General features: G+C 38.4%; 1 protein-coding gene across 4 annotated transcripts in view; it reads left to right on the top strand.

The window, feature by feature from the left end:
• myripb (myosin VIIA and Rab interacting protein b) overlaps positions 1 to 20,368 on the top strand; it is a 387,218-nt gene that overhangs the window by 17,719 nt on the left and 349,131 nt on the right. For 3 of the 4 annotated variants that reach the window (XM_061965578.2, XM_072913491.1, XM_072913492.1), the window contains exon 1: positions 18,344 to 18,483. The exons of the other annotated variant lie outside the window; for it this stretch is intronic. The gene's annotated coding sequence lies outside the window, so the exon portion shown is untranslated. Of the gene's footprint in view, positions 1 to 18,343; positions 18,484 to 20,368 lie in introns of those variants that run through there. 4 annotated transcript variants of the gene reach the window in all.

The following is a 20,368-nucleotide window of genomic DNA, read 5'->3' on the forward strand; positions in this document are numbered from 1 at the left end:
AGTAGGGATGCAACGATTAACCAGTTTTAAGACTTAGATTTAGACTTAGACTTCCTTTTTATTGTCATTCAAATTTGAACTTTACAGCACAGATAAGAACAAAATTTCGTTACATAAGCTCATGGTAGTGCAGGATAAAAAAGCAATAAGGTGCATGTATAAATAAATAAATATATATAAATAATATATAAATATATATATTAAATCAATATATTTAAATATATATAAATAAATAAATAGATTTACTATTCAAATGATTAATCTAAACAAGGCTCCACTACACGGTGTTTTTTCAGTCCTCCTCACTCGCTATAAACAGAAATTATGCTGGTAGGTTATTTTTGGCCTGACCTGCACGAAACGAAAACAAAGTGCGAGTAGACAGATGCTAGTCACTACACTAGCTTGAAAATGGCAGCAGGATGATGCAGTGACAAAAAAAGAAGAAAAAAAACACCCCTAAAAAAGATGAAAGATGTGTGGGAACATTTTGAGTACCGGTATATTTAAAAAAGACGAGGGCTTGCCCATTTGCAAAATCTACCCAAAGAAAGTTTTGTCTACAGACTCTAATACAGGGATGTCAAACTCATTTTGGATCGGGGGCCACATAAAGGAAAATTTATTCCCAAGTGGGCCGGACTGGTAAAACCATGTCATGATAACTTAAAAATAAAGACAGCTTCAGATTGTTTTCTTTGTTTGAAAATAGAACAAGCACAATCTGAAAACATACAAATCATTACGTTGTTGTTTTTTTTACACTTAGTTTGCTGTTCATAGTCATCTATCTTCATTTGTCGTGACTTATCATTTCTGAATAAATGATGTGATAATGTTCATCAGTCAAATAGGTGTGAGTCTGGCAGAGTTTTAAAATGCTCTTATTGGTGTAACATTTTAATCTATCAGAAGATGTAACAAATAGTAATATCAAAATCAAATTACAGGATGTTATTAATGTAATTTACTCATTTTCCTCAACTGATGTACATCATGTGGTTTATTCTGCACATATGTAGCATCATCTACAACAAAACCTGTGAATTTGGACTCATTTCATGAATCACACATGCAGTTAGAATGGGATACATGTTATTTCAGCATAATTATGTGCGCCCAGATAATGTGTCACCAGTCTTCTATTTTAACCGGGCATATAGCTCCGCCCCCTCTGATGTCATGCGCACTGCTGCTGCAGGGGAAACAAATAATTGCTATTGCGACATCCAGTGGACACATTTAGAAAAATAGTTTTTCATTCAAAAATTTCAGCTAAATTTTATACTTACCAAAATCATCTCACGGGCCTGATCCGGCCCGCGGGCCGTACGTTTGACAACCCCGCTCTAATACGTCCAACATGGTGCAGTACCTGCGGGATCACCACCCAGCTTTTACAAGCAAAGGTAAGAGATAATAACCAAGTTAAATTATGTTAGTGGCAATTTACCTCATGAATAATTGAGTTGGCAGGGAGTTAAATGTAAATGTATAACTGAAACCTAGCTTAGCATTGTGTCAGTTCAGTGTAAACTAACAGCAACAGGTATTTAATTCTGTGACCATTTAATGTTAGAGAGTGGTTCTTCCTGCCTGAGTTGGATAAACTATAGGCATTGAAAGGTAATATAGTAATTGTAAAACACTAACACAGTGGTTCTTAACCTGGCTTCGATCGAACCCTAGGGGTTCGGCAAGTCAGCCTCAGGGGTTCGGTAGAGCCTACGCCGCTGAGGTCAAGACACACCCGACTCATCGTGTAAATAAAAACTTCTCCCTATCGGCGTAATACCCCTAAACAATGTACCGTTGCGTCGGATGAAAAGAGCACAGCTCCCTCCCCCCATTCTCACCACATTCAACAGAGGCACTATAGAGAGCCTACTGACCAACAGCATCTCTGTCTGGACTGGAGCCTACAATGCCTCAGACTGGAAGTCTCTCCAGAGAGTGGTGAGGACGGCGGAAAAGATCAGGACTCCTCTTCCTCCTATCCAGGAGATCGCAAAAAGCCGCTGCCTGACCAGGGCTCAGAAAATCTGTAGAGACTCCTCCCACCCCCACCAAGGACTGTTTTCACTGCTGGACTCTAGAAAGAGGTTCCGCAGCCTCCGTAGCAGAATCTCCAGGTTCTGTAACAGCTTCTTCCCTCAGGCCGTAAAACTCTTGAACGCATCATAATTAAATGATCCCCTCAATTCCCCCGAAAAACGGATTAACTCACTGGAATATAAAGACAATATAACATACATCCATAAACGTGGATGCATATGCAAAAGTGCAATATATTTATCTGTACCGTAATCTATTTATTTATATCTGCACTTTATTGCTCTTTTATCCTACACTAAAACGAGCTAATGCAACGAAATTTCGTTCTTATCTGTACTGTAAAGTTCTAATTTTTGAATGACAATAAAAGGAAGTCTAATCTAACTAACTAATTTGCCATCTGATTTGCAGGTGTGTAATTTGTTGTGAGTTCATGCAGTGTGTTGGTTTTGTTCTTTGAACAAGATGATGTTCATGCACGGTTCATTTTGTGCACCAGTAAAAAAAAACATTTAACTTGGCTTGAATTTGAAAAAAAAAACACATTTTATTTTTCACTAAAGGGTTCGGTGTATGCGGATATGAAACTGGTGGGGTTTGGTAACTCCAACAAGTTAAGAATCACTGCACTAACATAACAGAAGGATGTTTAGAGAGCAAAGGTTACTTTTAATTGCAAGAGAGAGACATTTGTTTATTATTCTGTACTGTTATGTTATTTGACTACTGTTGTTTCCAACAGTAATGAATATCACATTCAAATCACTAATTAATGTCTGCGTGATTGTATACATTCTTTGTTGTGATTTTAATCGTGAAACCGCAATTACTATTCAGACTGTATCGTACAGTCAAAATTAGGGATGTCCGATAATGGCTTTTTTGCCGATATCCGATATTCCGATATTGTCCAACTCTTAATTACCGATACCGATATCAACCGATACCGATATATACAGTCGTGGAATCAACACATTATTATGCCTCATTTGGACAACCAGGTATGGTGAAGATAAGGTCCTTTTAAAAAAAATTAATAAAATAAGATAAATAAATTAAAAACATTTTCTTGAATAAAAAAGAAAGTAAAACAATATAAAAACAGTTACATAGAAACTAGTAATTAATGAAAATTAGTAAAATTAACTGTTAAAAGTTAGTAATATTAGTGGACCAGCAGCACGCACAATCATGTGTGCTTACGGACTGTATCCCTTGCACACTGTATTGATATATATTGATATATAATGTAGGAACCAGAATATTAATAACAGAAAGAAACAACCCTTTTGTGTGAATGAGTGTAAATGGGGGAGGGAAGTTTTTTGCGTTGGTGCACTAATTGTAAGTGTATCTTGTATTTTTTATGTTGATTTTATTTTAAAAAAAAGAATACCGATAATAAAAAAAACGATACCGATAATTTCCGATATTACATTTTAAAGCATTTATCGGCCGATAATATCGGCACATCTCTAGTCAAAATCTATCATCTTTGCATCCCTATTCTGCAAAAGCTGTGTCTACTGTATAGTAAACATGGCCAATTTCCTAGGCAGGAATTCTCTGCAGGGTGCCACAAGGATGGGGGTGGGGGGGAGTTCATGTTAATATGTCAGTTCAGGGTATGTGTGTCAAATGGGCGCCCTCCTTAGGTGTCTTACCAGTGAGGTTAGAAGCAAAACTGCACGTCTTTGTTTACATAGATGTCAACTTGTGATGATAATGTCTCGTCTCTTGTTTGTTTGGTTTTATCCACTTCGTATGAGCAGTATCGCAGAGCACAAATAAGTATGATCACCTTTGTGGCGCACCCTAGAGGATTCCTTCCTGGCCAATTGGCTTTGCGCCCCATATCCGAGACTACAATTACTTGTTTGCAAAAAAAATCTTTAACCCAAATAGGTGAAACTGGATAATCTCCCACGGCACACTAGTCTGTATCTCACGGCACACAAGTGTGCCGCGGCACAGTGGTTGAAAAACACTGCCTTAAAGGACCCATAGCTAAGATGACCAAAATTTCACAGACACATTCTCTTCATATATTTTTTGATCCTGAAAATGAATCATGCATATTAAGGAAAACATCAGTAGTAGAGGATGCAAAATAGAATGCTAGACACTTACTTTCTTTTTATTGCGTCTATGAGCGCCGGGTCTGCTCGTCTTTCTCTTTTTTCCGCTGGTTCTGACTCAGTCTTTCTGCCCTCAAGGGTGTTTTTGACTTTTGGGATCGCATTTGGCTTTCAGGCTTTACATTTTTTTCCATCTGAACTCCGACTAAAACCCTTCTTTTTGGAAGACAGACTCATTAAAATGATCGCTGATAATAGGCTCTCACTTGGTTCATCCCACTTTGTGCCGGTCATTTTGACTGGAGAGGTCCATACTTTCCTCATATTCCCATCATTTGGAAGTGTAGGCAGGCTGATCCCTCCTTTAGGTGTATTGCTAAAACCTGCAACAATGCATCTGGCAGCCATATTTGATCATTCCTTCCAATTCTGCGCGATAATATCGTGATTCGGGATGAAAATGCTACCAAAACACATACTTTGCAATGTTAAATTGCCCGGAATTTTCTGTAGGTGACATCGGCTACGTGATGGATCTAAAAGTTTGCGTTACAAAACAAGCCTTAAATTAGTACTGTGCCTATTTTGTGCAGAATTTTACCTGTGAACATAAATTTAGGTGCATAAATAAATGCCATGTCAGCATTTGATGCAGTGAGTCATTTCTATGGGATATGCAGCCTGGGAGAGATGTATTGATCAAGTTTATTAATACTATTTAGCCAGGCTAAACATTGCACCTTAGGCTACAAGAAAAATACTAACGTTAACCTAAATAGCATGTAACTAAAGACATAATGCCTAATGACAAGCTCAGAATAAAATAATTGTTACAAAAAAGATCAATTAGAATAATACATAATGTTGTGTATAGAGAACATACAAGCCCTTTATTTATTAAATCACAATGATTGAAATTCAACGATTTGGTGCATTTGCAAACAGCTAAAATGATGTATAAAGCAAACTATAACCTGCTACCCAAGAATGTACAACAATTCTTAACAAAAGAGGAGATATATAACCTTAGAGGAAAATCTAATTTAAAACATTTGTATGCTCTTACAACACTTAAAACCTTCAGTATATCAGTATGTGGAATTAAATGATGAAATGGAATAACCAAAAAAATCAAACAAAGCACCAATATACCGTACCGTATGTAGCAATATAAAATATAACATATATGTAATATTTACACATTATATATAAACATTACATATGTTATATTTTATATTGCTATACAACTGCAATATAAAATATAACATATATGTAATATTTACATATTATATATAAACATTACATATGTTATATTTTATATTGCTATATAACTGCAATATAAAATATAACATATATGTAATATTTACATATTATATATAAATATTACATATATGTTATATTTTATATTGCTACTACGGTACATTTTTAATCTACTTTATACCTGCATTATCCTTTCCATTCTTTGTAACTGAGCTACTGTGTGGAACAATTTCCCTTGTGGATCATTAAAGGTTGTCTAAGTCTAAGTCTAATAGGCGGGGTATAGCTCGGTTGGTAGAGCGGCCATACCAGCCACTTGAGGGTTCCAGGTTCGATCCCCGCTTCTGCCATCCAAGTCACTGCCGTTGTGTCCTTGGGCAAGACACTTTACCCACCTGTTCCCAGTGCCACCCACACTGGTTTGAATGTAACTTAGATATTGGGTTTCACTATGTAAAGCGCTTTGAGTCACTAGAGAAAAGCGCTATATAAATATAATTCACTTCACTTCACTAATATGATTCAGTTTAAGAGACTGTTCAAACTACAAGTGTTCTCAAAGTACACAGAACAAGAACTATGATGAACATTTTCAACCCTTTTATTTTTTGTATTTTTTTTATTAAGAGAAAGATTATTTATGTATTCAATGTGTTTGCTTACTATGTTATATTATTTGTTTGTTCACTGTTCTGTTACAGAGAACAAGGAAATTGGATAAAATTGCTATGGTTTGAAAAGGGGTAGCATTAAATAAGCTCAGCTTCTTCCTGCTCCTTTTCGGACGTGCTGTAATGAAACAACTGGAAATGTGTGATGCATTACATTGTATCGTATGCAGGTTCGAAATAAACTGAAACTGAACTCAACTAAGCACATAACTTCAGGATACACTTATTATTCAAGCAATACCTATAAACTTCCACTCGGTGACAGCCCCTCTGCAAACACCTCTGTGTGGCATCTTCAGAGGGTTGGTAGTTTTACTTTAACTTAATCTCTTTAGTGTTTCATTTATTTTCCCTCTCACAACAGTACACTTTATGGCGGTGACAGCTTGACCCAAGAACAAAATAAGTTACATTATTTATTCGCTGTGGGAAAACGACACTGAAACAACTTGAAAAGTCAAACTGTGTCACAGAATAGTGGAACTCTGGAGAATCCACAGTACAGTATATAAATAGAGGCACAACCAATGTATTACCACCTGACTTCCCTCAGCACCAAAGTGTGGCTCCTGTAAGTGACTCAGCAGCATAAGTATGAGGTTCCTAAGGTTTACAACACGATATATTTGTGAACAAAAGTTGCTTTAAGGTCACAGAAATGTGTTTGTGACCAGAGGATTAATGATTTGTGTTGGCTCTGTTCCTACTTCTGCACTGGAATGTGACAGACACATGACCCTGCACATAATCACCATATTAAAATGTTTTGTAGCTTTTAACCCCTTCTGTTTTGCGGGAATCAGTGGTGAAAGTGTTCTACTAGTACCTCAATTTACGAGCTTAATTGGTTCTATGACGGAGCTCTTAACTCAAAACGCTTGTACCTCAAATCAACATCTCCACATACAAATTGGTGCTTGGGTCCCTAAAATCAGCACAATTTTAACATACAAACCCTGTTTCCATATGAGTTGGGAAATTGTGTTAGATGTAAATATAAACGGAATACAATGATTTGCAAATCCTTTTCAACCCATATTCAATTGAATGCACTACAAAGACAAGATATTTGATGTCCAAACTCATAAACTTTATTTTGTTTTTGCAAATAATAATTAACTTAGAATTTCATGGCTGCAACACGTGCCAAAGTAGTTGGGAAAGGGCATGTTCACCACTGTGTTACATCACCTTTTCTTTTAACAACACTCAATAAACGATTGGGAACTGAAGAAACTAATTGTTGAAGCTTTGAAAGTGGAATTCTTTCCCATTCTTGTTTTATGTAGAGCTTCAGTCGTTCAACAGTCCGGGGTCTCCGGTGTTGTATTTTGCGCTTCATAATGCGCCACACATTTTCGATGGGAGACAGGTGTGGACAGGAAAGTACCCGTACTTTTTTTTTACGGAGCCACACTGTTGTAACACGTGCTGAATCTGGCTTGGCATTGTCTTGCTGAAATAAGCAGGGGCGTCCATGAAAAAGACGGCGCTTAGATGGCAGCATATGTTGTTCCTAAACCTGTATGTACCTTTCAGCATTAATGGTGCCTTTACAGATGTGTAAGTTACCCATGCCTTGGGCACTAATGCACCCCCATACCATCACAGATGCTGGCTTTTGAACTTTGCGTCGATAATAGTCTGGATAGTTCGCTTCCCCTTTGGTCCGGATGACAAGATGTCAAATATTTCCAAAAACAATTTGAAATGTGGACTCGTCAGACCACAGAACACTTTTCCACTTTGCATCAGTCCATCTTAGATGTTCTGGGGCCCAGAGAAGCTGGCGGCGTTTCTGGATGTTGTTGATAAATGGCTTTCGCTTTGCATAGTAGAGCTTTAACTTGCACTTACAGATGTAGCGACAAACTGTATTTAGTGACAGTGGTTTTCTGAAGTGTTCCTGAGCCCATGTGGTGATATCCTTTAGAGATTGATGTCGGTTTTTGATACAGTGCCGTCTGAGGGATCGAAGGTCACGGTCATTCAATGTTTGTTTCCGGCCATGCCGCTTACATGGAGTAATTTCTCCAGATTCTCTGAACCTTTTGATTGTATTATGGACCGTAGATGTTGAAATCCCTAAATTTCTTGCAATTGTACTTTGAGAAACGTTGTTCTTAAACTGTTTGACTATTTGCTCACGCATTTGTGAACAAAAGGGTGTACCTCGCCCCATCCTTTCTTGTGAAAGACTGAACATTTTTTGGGAAGCTGTTTTTATACCCAATCATGGCACCCACATGTTCCCAATTAGCCTGCACACCTGTGGGATGTTCCAAATAAGTGTTTGATGAGCATTCCTCAACTTTATCAGTATTTATTGCCACCTTTCCCAACTTCTTTGTCACGTGTTGCTGGCATCAAATTCTAAAGTTAATGATTATTTGCAAAAAAAAAAATGTTTATCAGTTTGAACATCAAATATGTTGTCTTTGTAGTGCATTCAACTGGATATGGGTTGAAAATGATTAGCAAATCATTGCATTGCGTTTATATTTACATCTGACACAATTTCCCAATTCATATGGAAACGGGGTTTGTATATCACACTTTTTAAAAGTAAAACAAATTTTAGATAAAGTTAAAGTACCACTGATAGTCACACACACACACACACACACACACACACACACACACACACACACTAGGTGTGGTGAAATTAACCTATGCATTTGACTCATCCCCTTGTTCTACCCCCTGGGAGGTGAGGGGAGCAGTGAGCAGCAGCGGTGGCTACGCTCAGGAATCATTTTGGTGATTTAACCCCCAATTCCAACCCCTTGATGCTGAGTGCCAAGCAGGGAGGTAACGGGTCCCAATTTTATAGTCTTTGGTATGACTCGGCTGGGGTTTGAAATCACGACCTACCGATCTCAGGGCGGACACTCGAACCACAAGGCCACTGAGCAGAAGATATATAAGATAAGAAATATTGTATTGAAAACAATACAACAGAAAGTTCAGTACTTTAATGACATAATGTAAGAATAAAGTACAGCATTTTCCTTGGAGAATGGAATTCCACATTACCTCCTCGTTGCTTCTTCCTCGAACACACCATCAGCAGCTTCTCCATATTTTTATGGATAAATGTTTAGGTAATACTTCAACATCGTTGGCTGGTGTTAGAATAATTCTGCTTCAGTATGGTGCAGAATTTTAATTGCTTCGCCAAGTTAGCTAGCTACATGCTCTGTCATGTTTTCGATCATTTATTTCTTTAAGTCAATGAGTATCATCTTCTTCTCAGCACTGTTCTTCACACTCACTTTCTTGCTTCCAGTAAGTTAATGCCAGCGAGTAAGACATGATGTTTTGGTCGGATCTTACGTGGTTCACTGTGACATTTGTTACTCCAACTAATGGCGGGGATGGTAGTAACTCAAGTATTTTCTTGCAATTTAAAGCATAATAATTAGCCGGGAGACGGCTCTTACCTTAAAACACTTAAGTTGGGGCACTCTTACGTTAGGTACCACTTTATATAAGGCAGACATTTTTTGTTTTTCTGTGCCGATTGTCCGCATTTTATACGTCACAGGTACGATGGAGCCTATCCCAGCTGATATTAATTTTCAACAATTTTAAATAAGTCTCAGATGTCCTACAGTAGTGTATTAAGTGTGTGTAGTCCAAAATCTCCACTAAACTTTGACAGTTCAAAAGTGCATTTAGTTTGTCTATAGCTTTAATGCTAAGGCGCATTTTTTACATCCCAAATCTGCATTTCTATACTGCTTGGCTCCTGCTCTCGGGTCAGCTGGAGCCTATCCCAGCTGACTTTGGGTGAGACATGTTTTGGTATAGCGGAGGAACCCTCGATCACCTAACATGTTAAGCACTAGGCCGGGGGTCTGCAACACGCGGCTTTCGAGCCACAAGCGGCTCTTTAGCACCGCCCTAGTGGCTCCCTAGAGCTTTTTCAAAGATGGATGAAAATGGAAAAAGATGAGAGAAAAATATATATTTGACACAAACCTTCCTAAGTGTTAGAAATGCCACTGTTTACATGCTTCACTGATGAGTATTTGGTGCGTGCCATTTTGTCCTAATTTTGGAAGTCCTTGAACTTGTAGTTTGTTTACATGTACAACTTTCCTTGATGCTGCCACAGAAAGACGTGTTTTATGCTACTCCTTCTTTGTCTCTATTTGTCCATCAAACGTTTTATGCTGTGCGTTAATCCACAAAGGTGAGCTTTGTTGATGTTATTGACTTGTGTGGAGTGCTCATCCGACATATTTGGTCACTGCATGACTGCAAGCTAATCGATGCTAACATGCTATTTATGCTAGCTGTATGTACATAATGCATCATTATGTCTCGTATTTTAGGTATATTTGAAGTCATTTTATTTCTAGCTTCCGTTTCCTTCAACTTGAACACACACATCTTTACCTTTGGCCATTCTAAGCCAGTAATTTCCAGGAGTTATCACACCCTCTGAAAAGCCTCCGTTTTAGTGATGTTTTCCAATGTTGTAAAAATGTGTAAAATAAATATTACATTTCAACATTTCTGTCAACGAAGATTTGCTTCAGCCTGCGACACATAGTCATGTTGATAGTAGGCTAATATAGCTAATATAGACATTTACATCATGTGTTGCCTTCGTTTTAACACTTATATAAGGCTTTACATTTTTTGCAGCTTCAGACAGATTTTTTTTTTGTTTTTGGTCCAATATGGCTTTTTCAACTTTTTGAGTTGCCGACCCCTGCACTAGGCCAACATGTGGTCCTTGCTCTGCGCTTGTCCAACATAATAGATGCCATATATGAGATACCTGATTGACAGGCAGATGTCAGAGCTCCAGATTTAATTTAAAATGTGGCTTTATCAGAGCCAACCCTGTGTTTGGCTTTTGGCTCTAATAAACCGTCTCCAGGGACATATTACTGTTATAGCATTTTTAAAAGTAATTTCTTCATAAAAGGGGACCTTTTGTTAATGACAATGAATACCATGGCAAAAACTTTTGTTCCTACTTCTGGATTCAAACACGAGTGTGTTCTAATCATGGCAGACTTGGTAAGAGACAACGAAGATGCCTGCTTTTGGACAAATGAGGATTCACAACCTTTTGGAAGCTGAATGGAGGATGAACTACTATTTAGCTAGCACAGGGGTCGGCAACCAAAAACGTTGAAAGAGCCATATTGGACCAAAAATACAAAAAACGAATCTGTCTTGAGCCACAAAAAATTAAGTCGTATATAAGTCTTATAATGAAGGCAACACACAACGTAAGTGTCTGTATTAGGTATATTAGCCAACTATCAAAATGACTGTGTCGCAGGCTGAAGCAAATCTTCGTTGACAGAAATGTTGAAATGTAATATTTATTCTACACATTTTTACAACATTAGAAACCATTAGTAAATCAGAAGCTACTCAGATGGTGAGATAAGTCCTGGAAATTACTGGCTTTTAATGGCCAAAGGTATAGATGTGCGTGTCCAAGTTAAAGGAAACGGCAGGCTGTCTTCTTTTAATAGATTTATTACAATCTTTGGCAAGCTTGGTAATGTTTGCTGTGGTCTGGAACAACATGGAACACAAACAACTATCTGAAATGCAGCCAATATTACATACAGATAATGTGTCATGAGACATGCAAAACTAAATTATATACAAAGAGGATAACAGTAAAAGATATTAAATGAGCTCAAATATACCTACAAACGAGGCATAATGATGCAATATGTACATACAGCTAGCCTAAATAGCATGTTAGCATTGATTAACTTGCAGTCATGTATTGACCAAATATGCCTGATTAGCACTCCAACAAGTCAATAACATCAACAATGTGCACCTTTTGTGCATTCACGCACAGCATGGAACTATTGCTGGACAAAATGAGACAATAAAGGAGTGGAAGATTTTAAATGTAAACACACTATTGCGTCACAGTCCACACTATGGTGAGTTCAAGAACCACCGAAATTAGTAGTTCACCAAATACTCTCATTAGTGAGGAATACACACAAGCATATTAAACAGTGGGCTTTCTAACAATTAGGAAGGTTTGTGTCATGTTTGTCCTCAAACAAAAAACATACTAAAACAAAAAAAATAATTTTCCCCCAGCTTTTTCCATTTTCAATCCTTTTTTTTTTTATTCTCCAGGAAGTCCGCAACCCGTGGCACTAAAGAGAGCCATGGGTTGCGGACTCCCGCGCTAGCACGAAGAAGAAGGTGAAACATTGGAGCAGAGTGAGGTCGGCATGACACAAAGCTTCAAATGTGGATTTTGGAGACAAGCTATTTCGACATAAATGGCGTGCTTACCCCCAAATAATCTGGAAAAAACGTCCCTGGCCAGCTGTCCATCGAGTGAATCACACTTTAATATCAATCATAATACACGCAGCACGTCATGCGTGTTAATACAACTACAGTATATACGCTGTCTGGCTAGCTGTGTACAAACAAAACGTGAAATGCGGGCTAATACTCTACAGATACTGTAATATGACTGTTCATGTTTTTCAGTCAGTACAGATTGGTGTCTGACGTTTTGTGCTGACATAGAAGCTGGCTCATCTCTTGCTGTAGTTAGCTTTTACGGCTAACACATCGCATGGCGATGTGTTAGTACTAGAGATGTCGATAAATGCGTTAAAATGTAATATCGGAAATTATCGGTATCGTTTTTTTTATTATCGGTATAATTTTTATTTATTTATTTGATTACCCGGTAAATCAACATAAAAAAACACAAGATACACTTACAATTAGTGCACCAACCCAAAAAACCTCCCTCCCCCACAAAAGGGTTGTTTCTTTCTGTTATTAATATTCTGGTTCCTACATTATATATCAATACGTCACACATAATTGTGCGTGCTGCTGGTCCACTAATAGTACTAACCTTTAACAGTTAATTTTACTAATTTTCATTAATTGCTAGTTTCTATGTAACTGTTTTTATATTGTTTTACTTTCATTTTTATTCAAGAAAATGTTTTTAATTTATTTATCTTACTTTATTAATTTTTTTTAAAAGTACCTTATCTTCACCATACCTGGTTGTCCAAATTAGGCATAATAATGTGTTAATTCCACAACTGCATATATCGGTATCGGTTGATATCAGTATCGGTTGATATCAGTATCAGTAATTAAAGAGTTGGACAATATCGGAATATCGGCAAAAAGCCATTATCGGACATCCCTAGTTAGTACGCTAGAAAAATAGTTCTTCAGTGTTCGCTCTTACAATAACAATGTCACTATAACTTGGTTATTGTACAGGTTATGGAACGTAATTGAAGTATTGGTGACGATGTTTTAATGCATTTTTTAAGTGATTTAGATGTTGAATTGATCGCTCCCATTAGCTGCATTGCAAGCCACCTAGTAAGAGCCGATTTTTACATGCTAGAATGCAAAAAAAAAAAATACAACTTTTTTCCTCCTCTCTTCCATAATGATTGTGAACAATAGGCAAAATTCCCAAAAAAGTGCAGTTCCCCTCTAAAGTACACATACTTATTGACACTGCCCGAGGCTGTGATGTGGGCCAAAACATTGTAACACACAAGTTAAATTGAAATTTTTACGATGTTAAAGGTATATCGATTGATGGAGTGTTTGTGTTTTCCAAGGGGGGCTGAATCATCTCCAAAATGGTCCAAAACTGACACAACATGGTGCAGGATAAATTGTCATGTTTTTATCTCTCTGCCGGGGGTTAATTGCACTGGGGCTGGCTTTCTGAATGGAGCAGCCTCCGCCTCCTCTTCTTCCGCCTCATCCTCCCCTAGCACTGCCAACATTTTCGCGCACAGATGCCAACATCGATCACATCAGCTGCTTTCTTGACCAAGTACATGTGATTCCCAGCCCTTTGTGAGGCGCACAACCTCTCACAAGGCGGGTAAACAGGTTAGGTGCCAGACCCCATCCTTCACCCCACCCCTCCTTCTTGTTCCTCTGCGTAATACAAACCTCGTGATCACCCATTCAGCTCTGCCTCTTTGGGGGCGGCAAGGGGGGGGGGGATTATCAGAGCCAAGGGGTGGGCGATAGAGCAAATGTCGGTATCGAACCGAGACCAGGAGATATAGGGCCAGTGTTGCAGATACTGTTACTTTTTAGTTTGAATGCTAATAAACCAGTGTTTTTCAACCACTGTGCCGCGGCACACTAGTGTGCCGTAAGATACAGTCTGGTGTGCCGTGGGAGATTATGTAGATTCACCTATTTGGGTTAAAAATATTTTTTTGCAAACCAGTAATTATAGTCTGCAAATAATGTGCCGTTGTTGAGTGTCGGTGCCGTCCAGAGCTCGGCAGCGTAACCATGTAATACTCTTCCATATCAATAGGTGGCAGCCGGTTGCTATTTGCTTTATAGATGTCAGAAACAGGTCGTGTGAGACGACGATGGGTTGTCGTGATCACAATATGCAGACCACAGCGGAAGGCAGCGTGCAGGGGAAACGGTATCTAATGCTAAAACCAAAAATAAACAAAATGTGAATGCCACTAAGAAAAGGAGAAGGGTATTCAGAACGAAACTAAAACTGAACTGGCTACAAAATAAACAAAAACAGAATGCTGGACGACGACAAAGACTTACGACGTGTGGAGCAGAGACGGCGTCTACAAAGTACATCCGAACATGACATGACAATCAACAATGTCCCCACAAAGAAGGATAGCAACAACTGAAATGGTCTTGATTGCTAAAACAAAGCAGATGTGGGCAATAGCGTTTAAGGAAGACATGAAACTGCTACAGGAAAATACCAACAAAAGACAAAAAGCCACCAAAATAGGAGCGCAAGACAAGAACTAAAACACTACGCACGGGAAAACACCAAAAAACACAAAATAAGTCACGGCGTGATGTGACAGGTCGTGACAGTAGACCTACTTTGAGACAAGACCTATAGTGATGCATAGTTGGTTATGCGTTAAATTCATATCCGACTTTTTATTGTCTATTGAGTTTCATTTTTCTGGTGGTGTGCCTTCGGATGTTTTCAATGAAAAAAATGCGCCTTGGCTCAAAAAAGGTTGAAAAACACTGGAATAAACAATATAACAATATATTCAGGTGCATTTCAATAAATAAGATAAATACTGTGACACCACATGATTTTGAACGCTATACTTTTGTATGATTCTGTTTTCGATGGAAATGTTAGGCAAAATGTTTTTGTATGTTTCTTGATCATTAAACGATCAAACAATGCACATCGTATATTCCGTTTTCTGCCGAAAGGAGTGCCCAAACAAAGAATCCCACATGATGGTAACATGGTGTCCGTGCTCTCTCTCTAAAAATAAGCAAAATTGAGTAGGAGTGCAAAAGAACCCACCGTGGGACCAAAGATAGTTGCAAGTGACAGCACTTTGCTAAAGAAGGTGACAGGTGGCTTCCGTGTTGCTCCCCATCCTACTTTTCCTTTCCGTTCATCACCGTCTTCAATGAGAATTCAATAAATAAAAGTGATATTAGCACCCTCTGCGACCCCGTAAGGGACAAGCGGTGAAAAATGAATGGATGAATGGATATTAAATCTTCATTCAGAGTTGTCCTTCGCTTCATACATTATGACTCCACCACATCGCATGTTTATTTGATTTGATTTAAAACCAATTCTACAACATTTTGTTATGATCCGCATGCCCGGATCATAGTTTGTTTACATTTTATGTCACTTGCTGGCTTAATTCTGTTTCAGCGCCCCTGTTTTGTGTCTCCTTGGTTGCCATGGTTATTTATTGTTTTCACCTGCCTCTGGTTAGTGTTCGGGGCGCTCACCTGTTCCCGGGCACTAATCAGAGAGCTATTTAGCCCTGCCTTTTCGCCTCACTCATCCTGGTGCTTTTGTTTGCTGTCATGCAACTGTTACGTGTATTCCTTGTGTTTCTTGCGCTAAGTTCCGCCTTAGTTTTCCTCGTGAGTTATCCTGTTAGCTTCCCTTGTGTTAGGCACGCTTGTTTTGTTTGCTTTGTATTGTTTTCCCTGATTTAAGAGAATAAATCATCCTTCTTACCTGCAAGCTGCTTCCTGTCGTTCCGCCGCATCCTGGAAGGACGACCCCCGGCCTTGTCCACGTTACACATTTCTGGCATACATTTTGCATTTTTAAGCATAAAAGTTACTAAATGAACTAAAAATATCAATAGTACGGTAATATCGGCCATTAGGGAAGACCAAACCAATCAGAGCATGTTGTTCAGTATCGTGGCTACTGATTGGCTCAGCCACAGGAAGCATTACTGTATTCGATTAAAAGACTATAAAGGTGACTAAATTATTTCATGTTTGAGGGCACATTTAATGTTGAAAATGTATTTCAAAGGAAGGTTGTAAACTGTTTATGTTCTCGCCATGAACATATTCGATATGTCATTAATGATTCCTACTTCGCGAACATTCGTTTATCACGTCTGTGACCAAAAACAATCAACCGACTGTAGTCACTTCATTCGTCATCCATATGTAGTTCATATTGTTTTAGGTGAGAAAAGCTGTAATTATTCTCTATAAAATGAAGTGTGTGTTAAAATGTTTGGGTGTTTGGGACGTATTAATTAGATTTTAATGATTTACTTTTATGGGAAAAAAGGCTTCATTTTTTATCTGGCCTTTTAAAATGGATTACTAACGAAAAACCCGAGGTACAACTCGGTTACTAAATTTCTTAATTTAGATCAGGGGTCCCCAAACTTTTTGACTCGGGGGCCGCATTGGATTAAAACAATTTGGCCGGGGGGCCGGGCTGTGTGTGTGTGTGTGTATATATATATATATATACAGTGTATATATATATATATAATGTATATATTAGGGTTGTACGGTATGCCGGTATTAGTATAGTACCGCAATACTAATGAATCATTTTCGGTACTACACCGCCTCTGAAAAGTACTGTGGTATCATTCAAAACTAATGTAAAGTATCAAACAACAGAAGAATAAGTGATTATTACATTTTCGCAGAAGTGTAGATAGAACATGTTAAAAGAGAAAGTAAGCAGATATTAACAGTAAATGAACAAGTAGATTAATAATTCATTTTCTACCACTTGTCCTTAATAATTTTGACAAAATAATAGAATGAGAAATGACACAATATGTTACTGCATATGTCAGCAGCTAAATTAGGAGCCTTTGTTTGCTTACTTACTACTAAAAGACAAGTTGTCTTGTATGTTCACTATTTTATTTAAGGACAAACTTGCAATAAAAAACATATGTTTAATGTACCGTAAGATAAAAAAAAAAAAAAAAAGGCAATAATTACATTTTTTGTGGTCACCTTTATTTAGAAAAGTATGGAAAAGTACCGAAAAGTATTGAAATAGTTTTGGAACCGGTACCAAAATATTGGTATCGGGACAACACTGATATATATGTATGTGTATATGTATATATATATATATATATATATATATATATATATATATATATATATATATATATATTAGGGCTGCAACAACTAATTGATTATAAAAATAGTTGGCGATTAATTTAGTCATCAATTCGTTGGATCGTTTTTAAATTTTTTTTATATATTTTTTTTATAAACCTTTATTTATAAACTGCAACATGCACAAACAGCTGAGAAACAATAATCAAAATATGTATGGTGCCAGTATGGTGTTTTTTTCTTCTTCAATAAAATACTGGAAAGGATAGAAATGTAGTTTTTCTCTTTTATCCGATTATTAATCAATTAATCGAAGTAATAATTAATCGATTATCAAATTAATCGTTAGTTGCAGCCCTAATATATATATATATATATATATATATATATATATATATATATATATATATATATTCCTCGCGCACTAATTGACTGAAAGTTGCTACAGTGTCATGATATCACGTTATCGATGGAAAAATGCATTTTTAGACAATATGATTTGCTTGAGCGACAAGGAGACACAGAGAGTAACAAGTGGTAGAAAATGGATTAGAAAGGATAGAATTAAAAAAAAAAAAATTAAAACCCCCCCTTTTTTTTTTTTTTACTTGGGACTTCACGCGGCCCGGATTTAGGACGTGTGCGGGCCTTTTCCGGCCTGCGGGCTGTAGTTTGGGACCACTTATTTAGATGATCATATAGTTTACAGCTGATAAAAAAAATGTCAAGTTCTATAAGTTACCTGCAACTACTTCCTTAGACATTTAATTTGTAATTGCTTTGCTAGGACTATCGCCGGCAGTATCGACCCAATACCGACACCACCCGTGGTATCGACACAATTGCGATATGAATTGATCCGCCCACCCCATACCAAGAGAGGGAGGAAGGGCAAAAGTATCGGAGGAAGAGGGGTGGGGGCCCAGGCAGGTGTTGTGGAAGTTCACACGTGCCAGGAAGCCCCTCAGCTTCTTTTGTCCAGCGTGGCTGGACGGTCCACCGGTACCGGCTGATCCCGCGTAAGTGATCCGCCACAAGTCGCCGCGATATGGGAAGCATGTGTGTGTGTGTCCGCTCGTGTGTGCGATGGCAGCGATCTCAGCTGTGCTTGTTAACGCATCGTCGCGTCGGCGCTGGTGCGTTTACAGCTACTTTACCTCCCAGCATCCTCACGTTAGCCTTCGTCAAGGTGCTAAAATCATACCGACGTGGCAGCGTCGAGCTGCTGCCAAAAGTAACACAACAAGAAAGCAAAATGCGGCATTTTGCAAGGGAATGTGTCATTAAATGTGCGTGGCGTGGAGATGTAATGCGTGTGTGTTGCGTGGAGGAAGGCAGAGGCTGCTTTAAGTGACACGTTTTTAATTTGCTTTAATGACATGCGGGGTTTTAAGGGAATAAAGTCATGTTTTGTCTCGGGTCAGAGTGGCAGAAAGAATAAATCCCGAGGAATGCGAGCCACAAATCCGCTGCTGTGAGTGTTTGTGGAGATTTAGGTGAACAACAGCTGAGGTGTTACCTGTTGCCAACACTCTGCCATCCTGTGTTGGCATCTGTCTGCCATTGTGACTTATTAACATGCAGCAAACTCTATTTTTCATTTGTCTGCCATTACATTCATTGTAGTTTCACTTTACCTGCTAATTGGTCAGCAGGTGCAGCAAATGAGGATGATCTCATTCAGTCCTCATTGAGTGTTCTTTGAAAACAAGAACAACCTTGTTAAAGTTAAAGTACCAATGATTGTCACACACACACACTAGGTGTGGCGAAATTATTCTCTGCATTTGACCCATCACCCTTGATCACCCCCTGGGAGATGAGGGGAGCAGTGAGCAGCAGCGGTGGCTGCGCCCGGGAATAATTTTTGGTGATTTAACCCCCAATTCCAACCCTTGACGTTGGAAGTCATTGCAGGAAAGACGGCATTGCTCGGTTTGGGAGCAATGCCGAGTGTTCCTGGTTCGATCCCCGGCTCCGAGGCTATGTCTACACCATTGTTTTTCAACCTTTTTTGAGCCAAGGCGCATTTTTTTCTTTGAAAAAATCTGGAGGCACACCACCAGCAGAAATCATTAAATAATGAATTCAGTCGACAATGAAAAGTCATTGTCGCAATTGTTGGATATGAATTCAAACCATAACCAACTATGCATCACTATAGCTCTTGTCTCAAAGTAGGTGTACTGTCACAACCTGTCACATCACGCTGTGACTTACAAACCCCGTTTCCATATGAGTTGGGAAATTGTGTTAGATGTTAATATAAATGGAACACAATGATTTGCAATCCTTTTCAACCCATATTCAGTTGAATATGCTACAAAGACAACATATTTGATGTTCAAACTGATAAACATTTTTTTTTTGCAAATAATCATTAACTTTAGAATTTGATGCCAGCAACACGTGACAAAGAAGTTGGGAAAGGTGGCAATAAATACTGATAAAGTTGAGGAATGCTCATCAAACACTTATTTGGAACATCCCACAGGTGAACAGGCAAATTGGGAACATGTGGGTGCCATGATTGGGTATAAAAGTAGATTCCATGAAATGCTCAGTCATTCACAAACAAGGATGGGGCGAGGGTCACCGCTTTGTCAACAAATGCGTGAGCAAATTGTTGAACAGCAAGGAATTTAGGGATTTCACCATCTACGGTCCGTAATATCATCAAAGGGTTCAGAGAATCTGGAGAAATCACTGCACGTAAGCAGCTAAGGCCGTGACCTTCGATCCCTCAGGCTATACTGCATCAACAAGCAACATCAGTGTGTAAAGGATATCACCACATGGGCTCAGGAACACTTCAGAAACCCACTGTCAGTAACTACAGTTGGTCGCTACATCTGTAAGTGCAAGTTAAAACTCTCCTATGCAAGGCGAAAACCGTTTATCAAC

This window comes from Nerophis lumbriciformis, linkage group LG07 (assembly GCF_033978685.3).
Source record: "Nerophis lumbriciformis linkage group LG07, RoL_Nlum_v2.1, whole genome shotgun sequence".
NCBI classification, from domain to species: Eukaryota; Metazoa; Chordata; class Actinopteri; order Syngnathiformes; family Syngnathidae; genus Nerophis; species Nerophis lumbriciformis.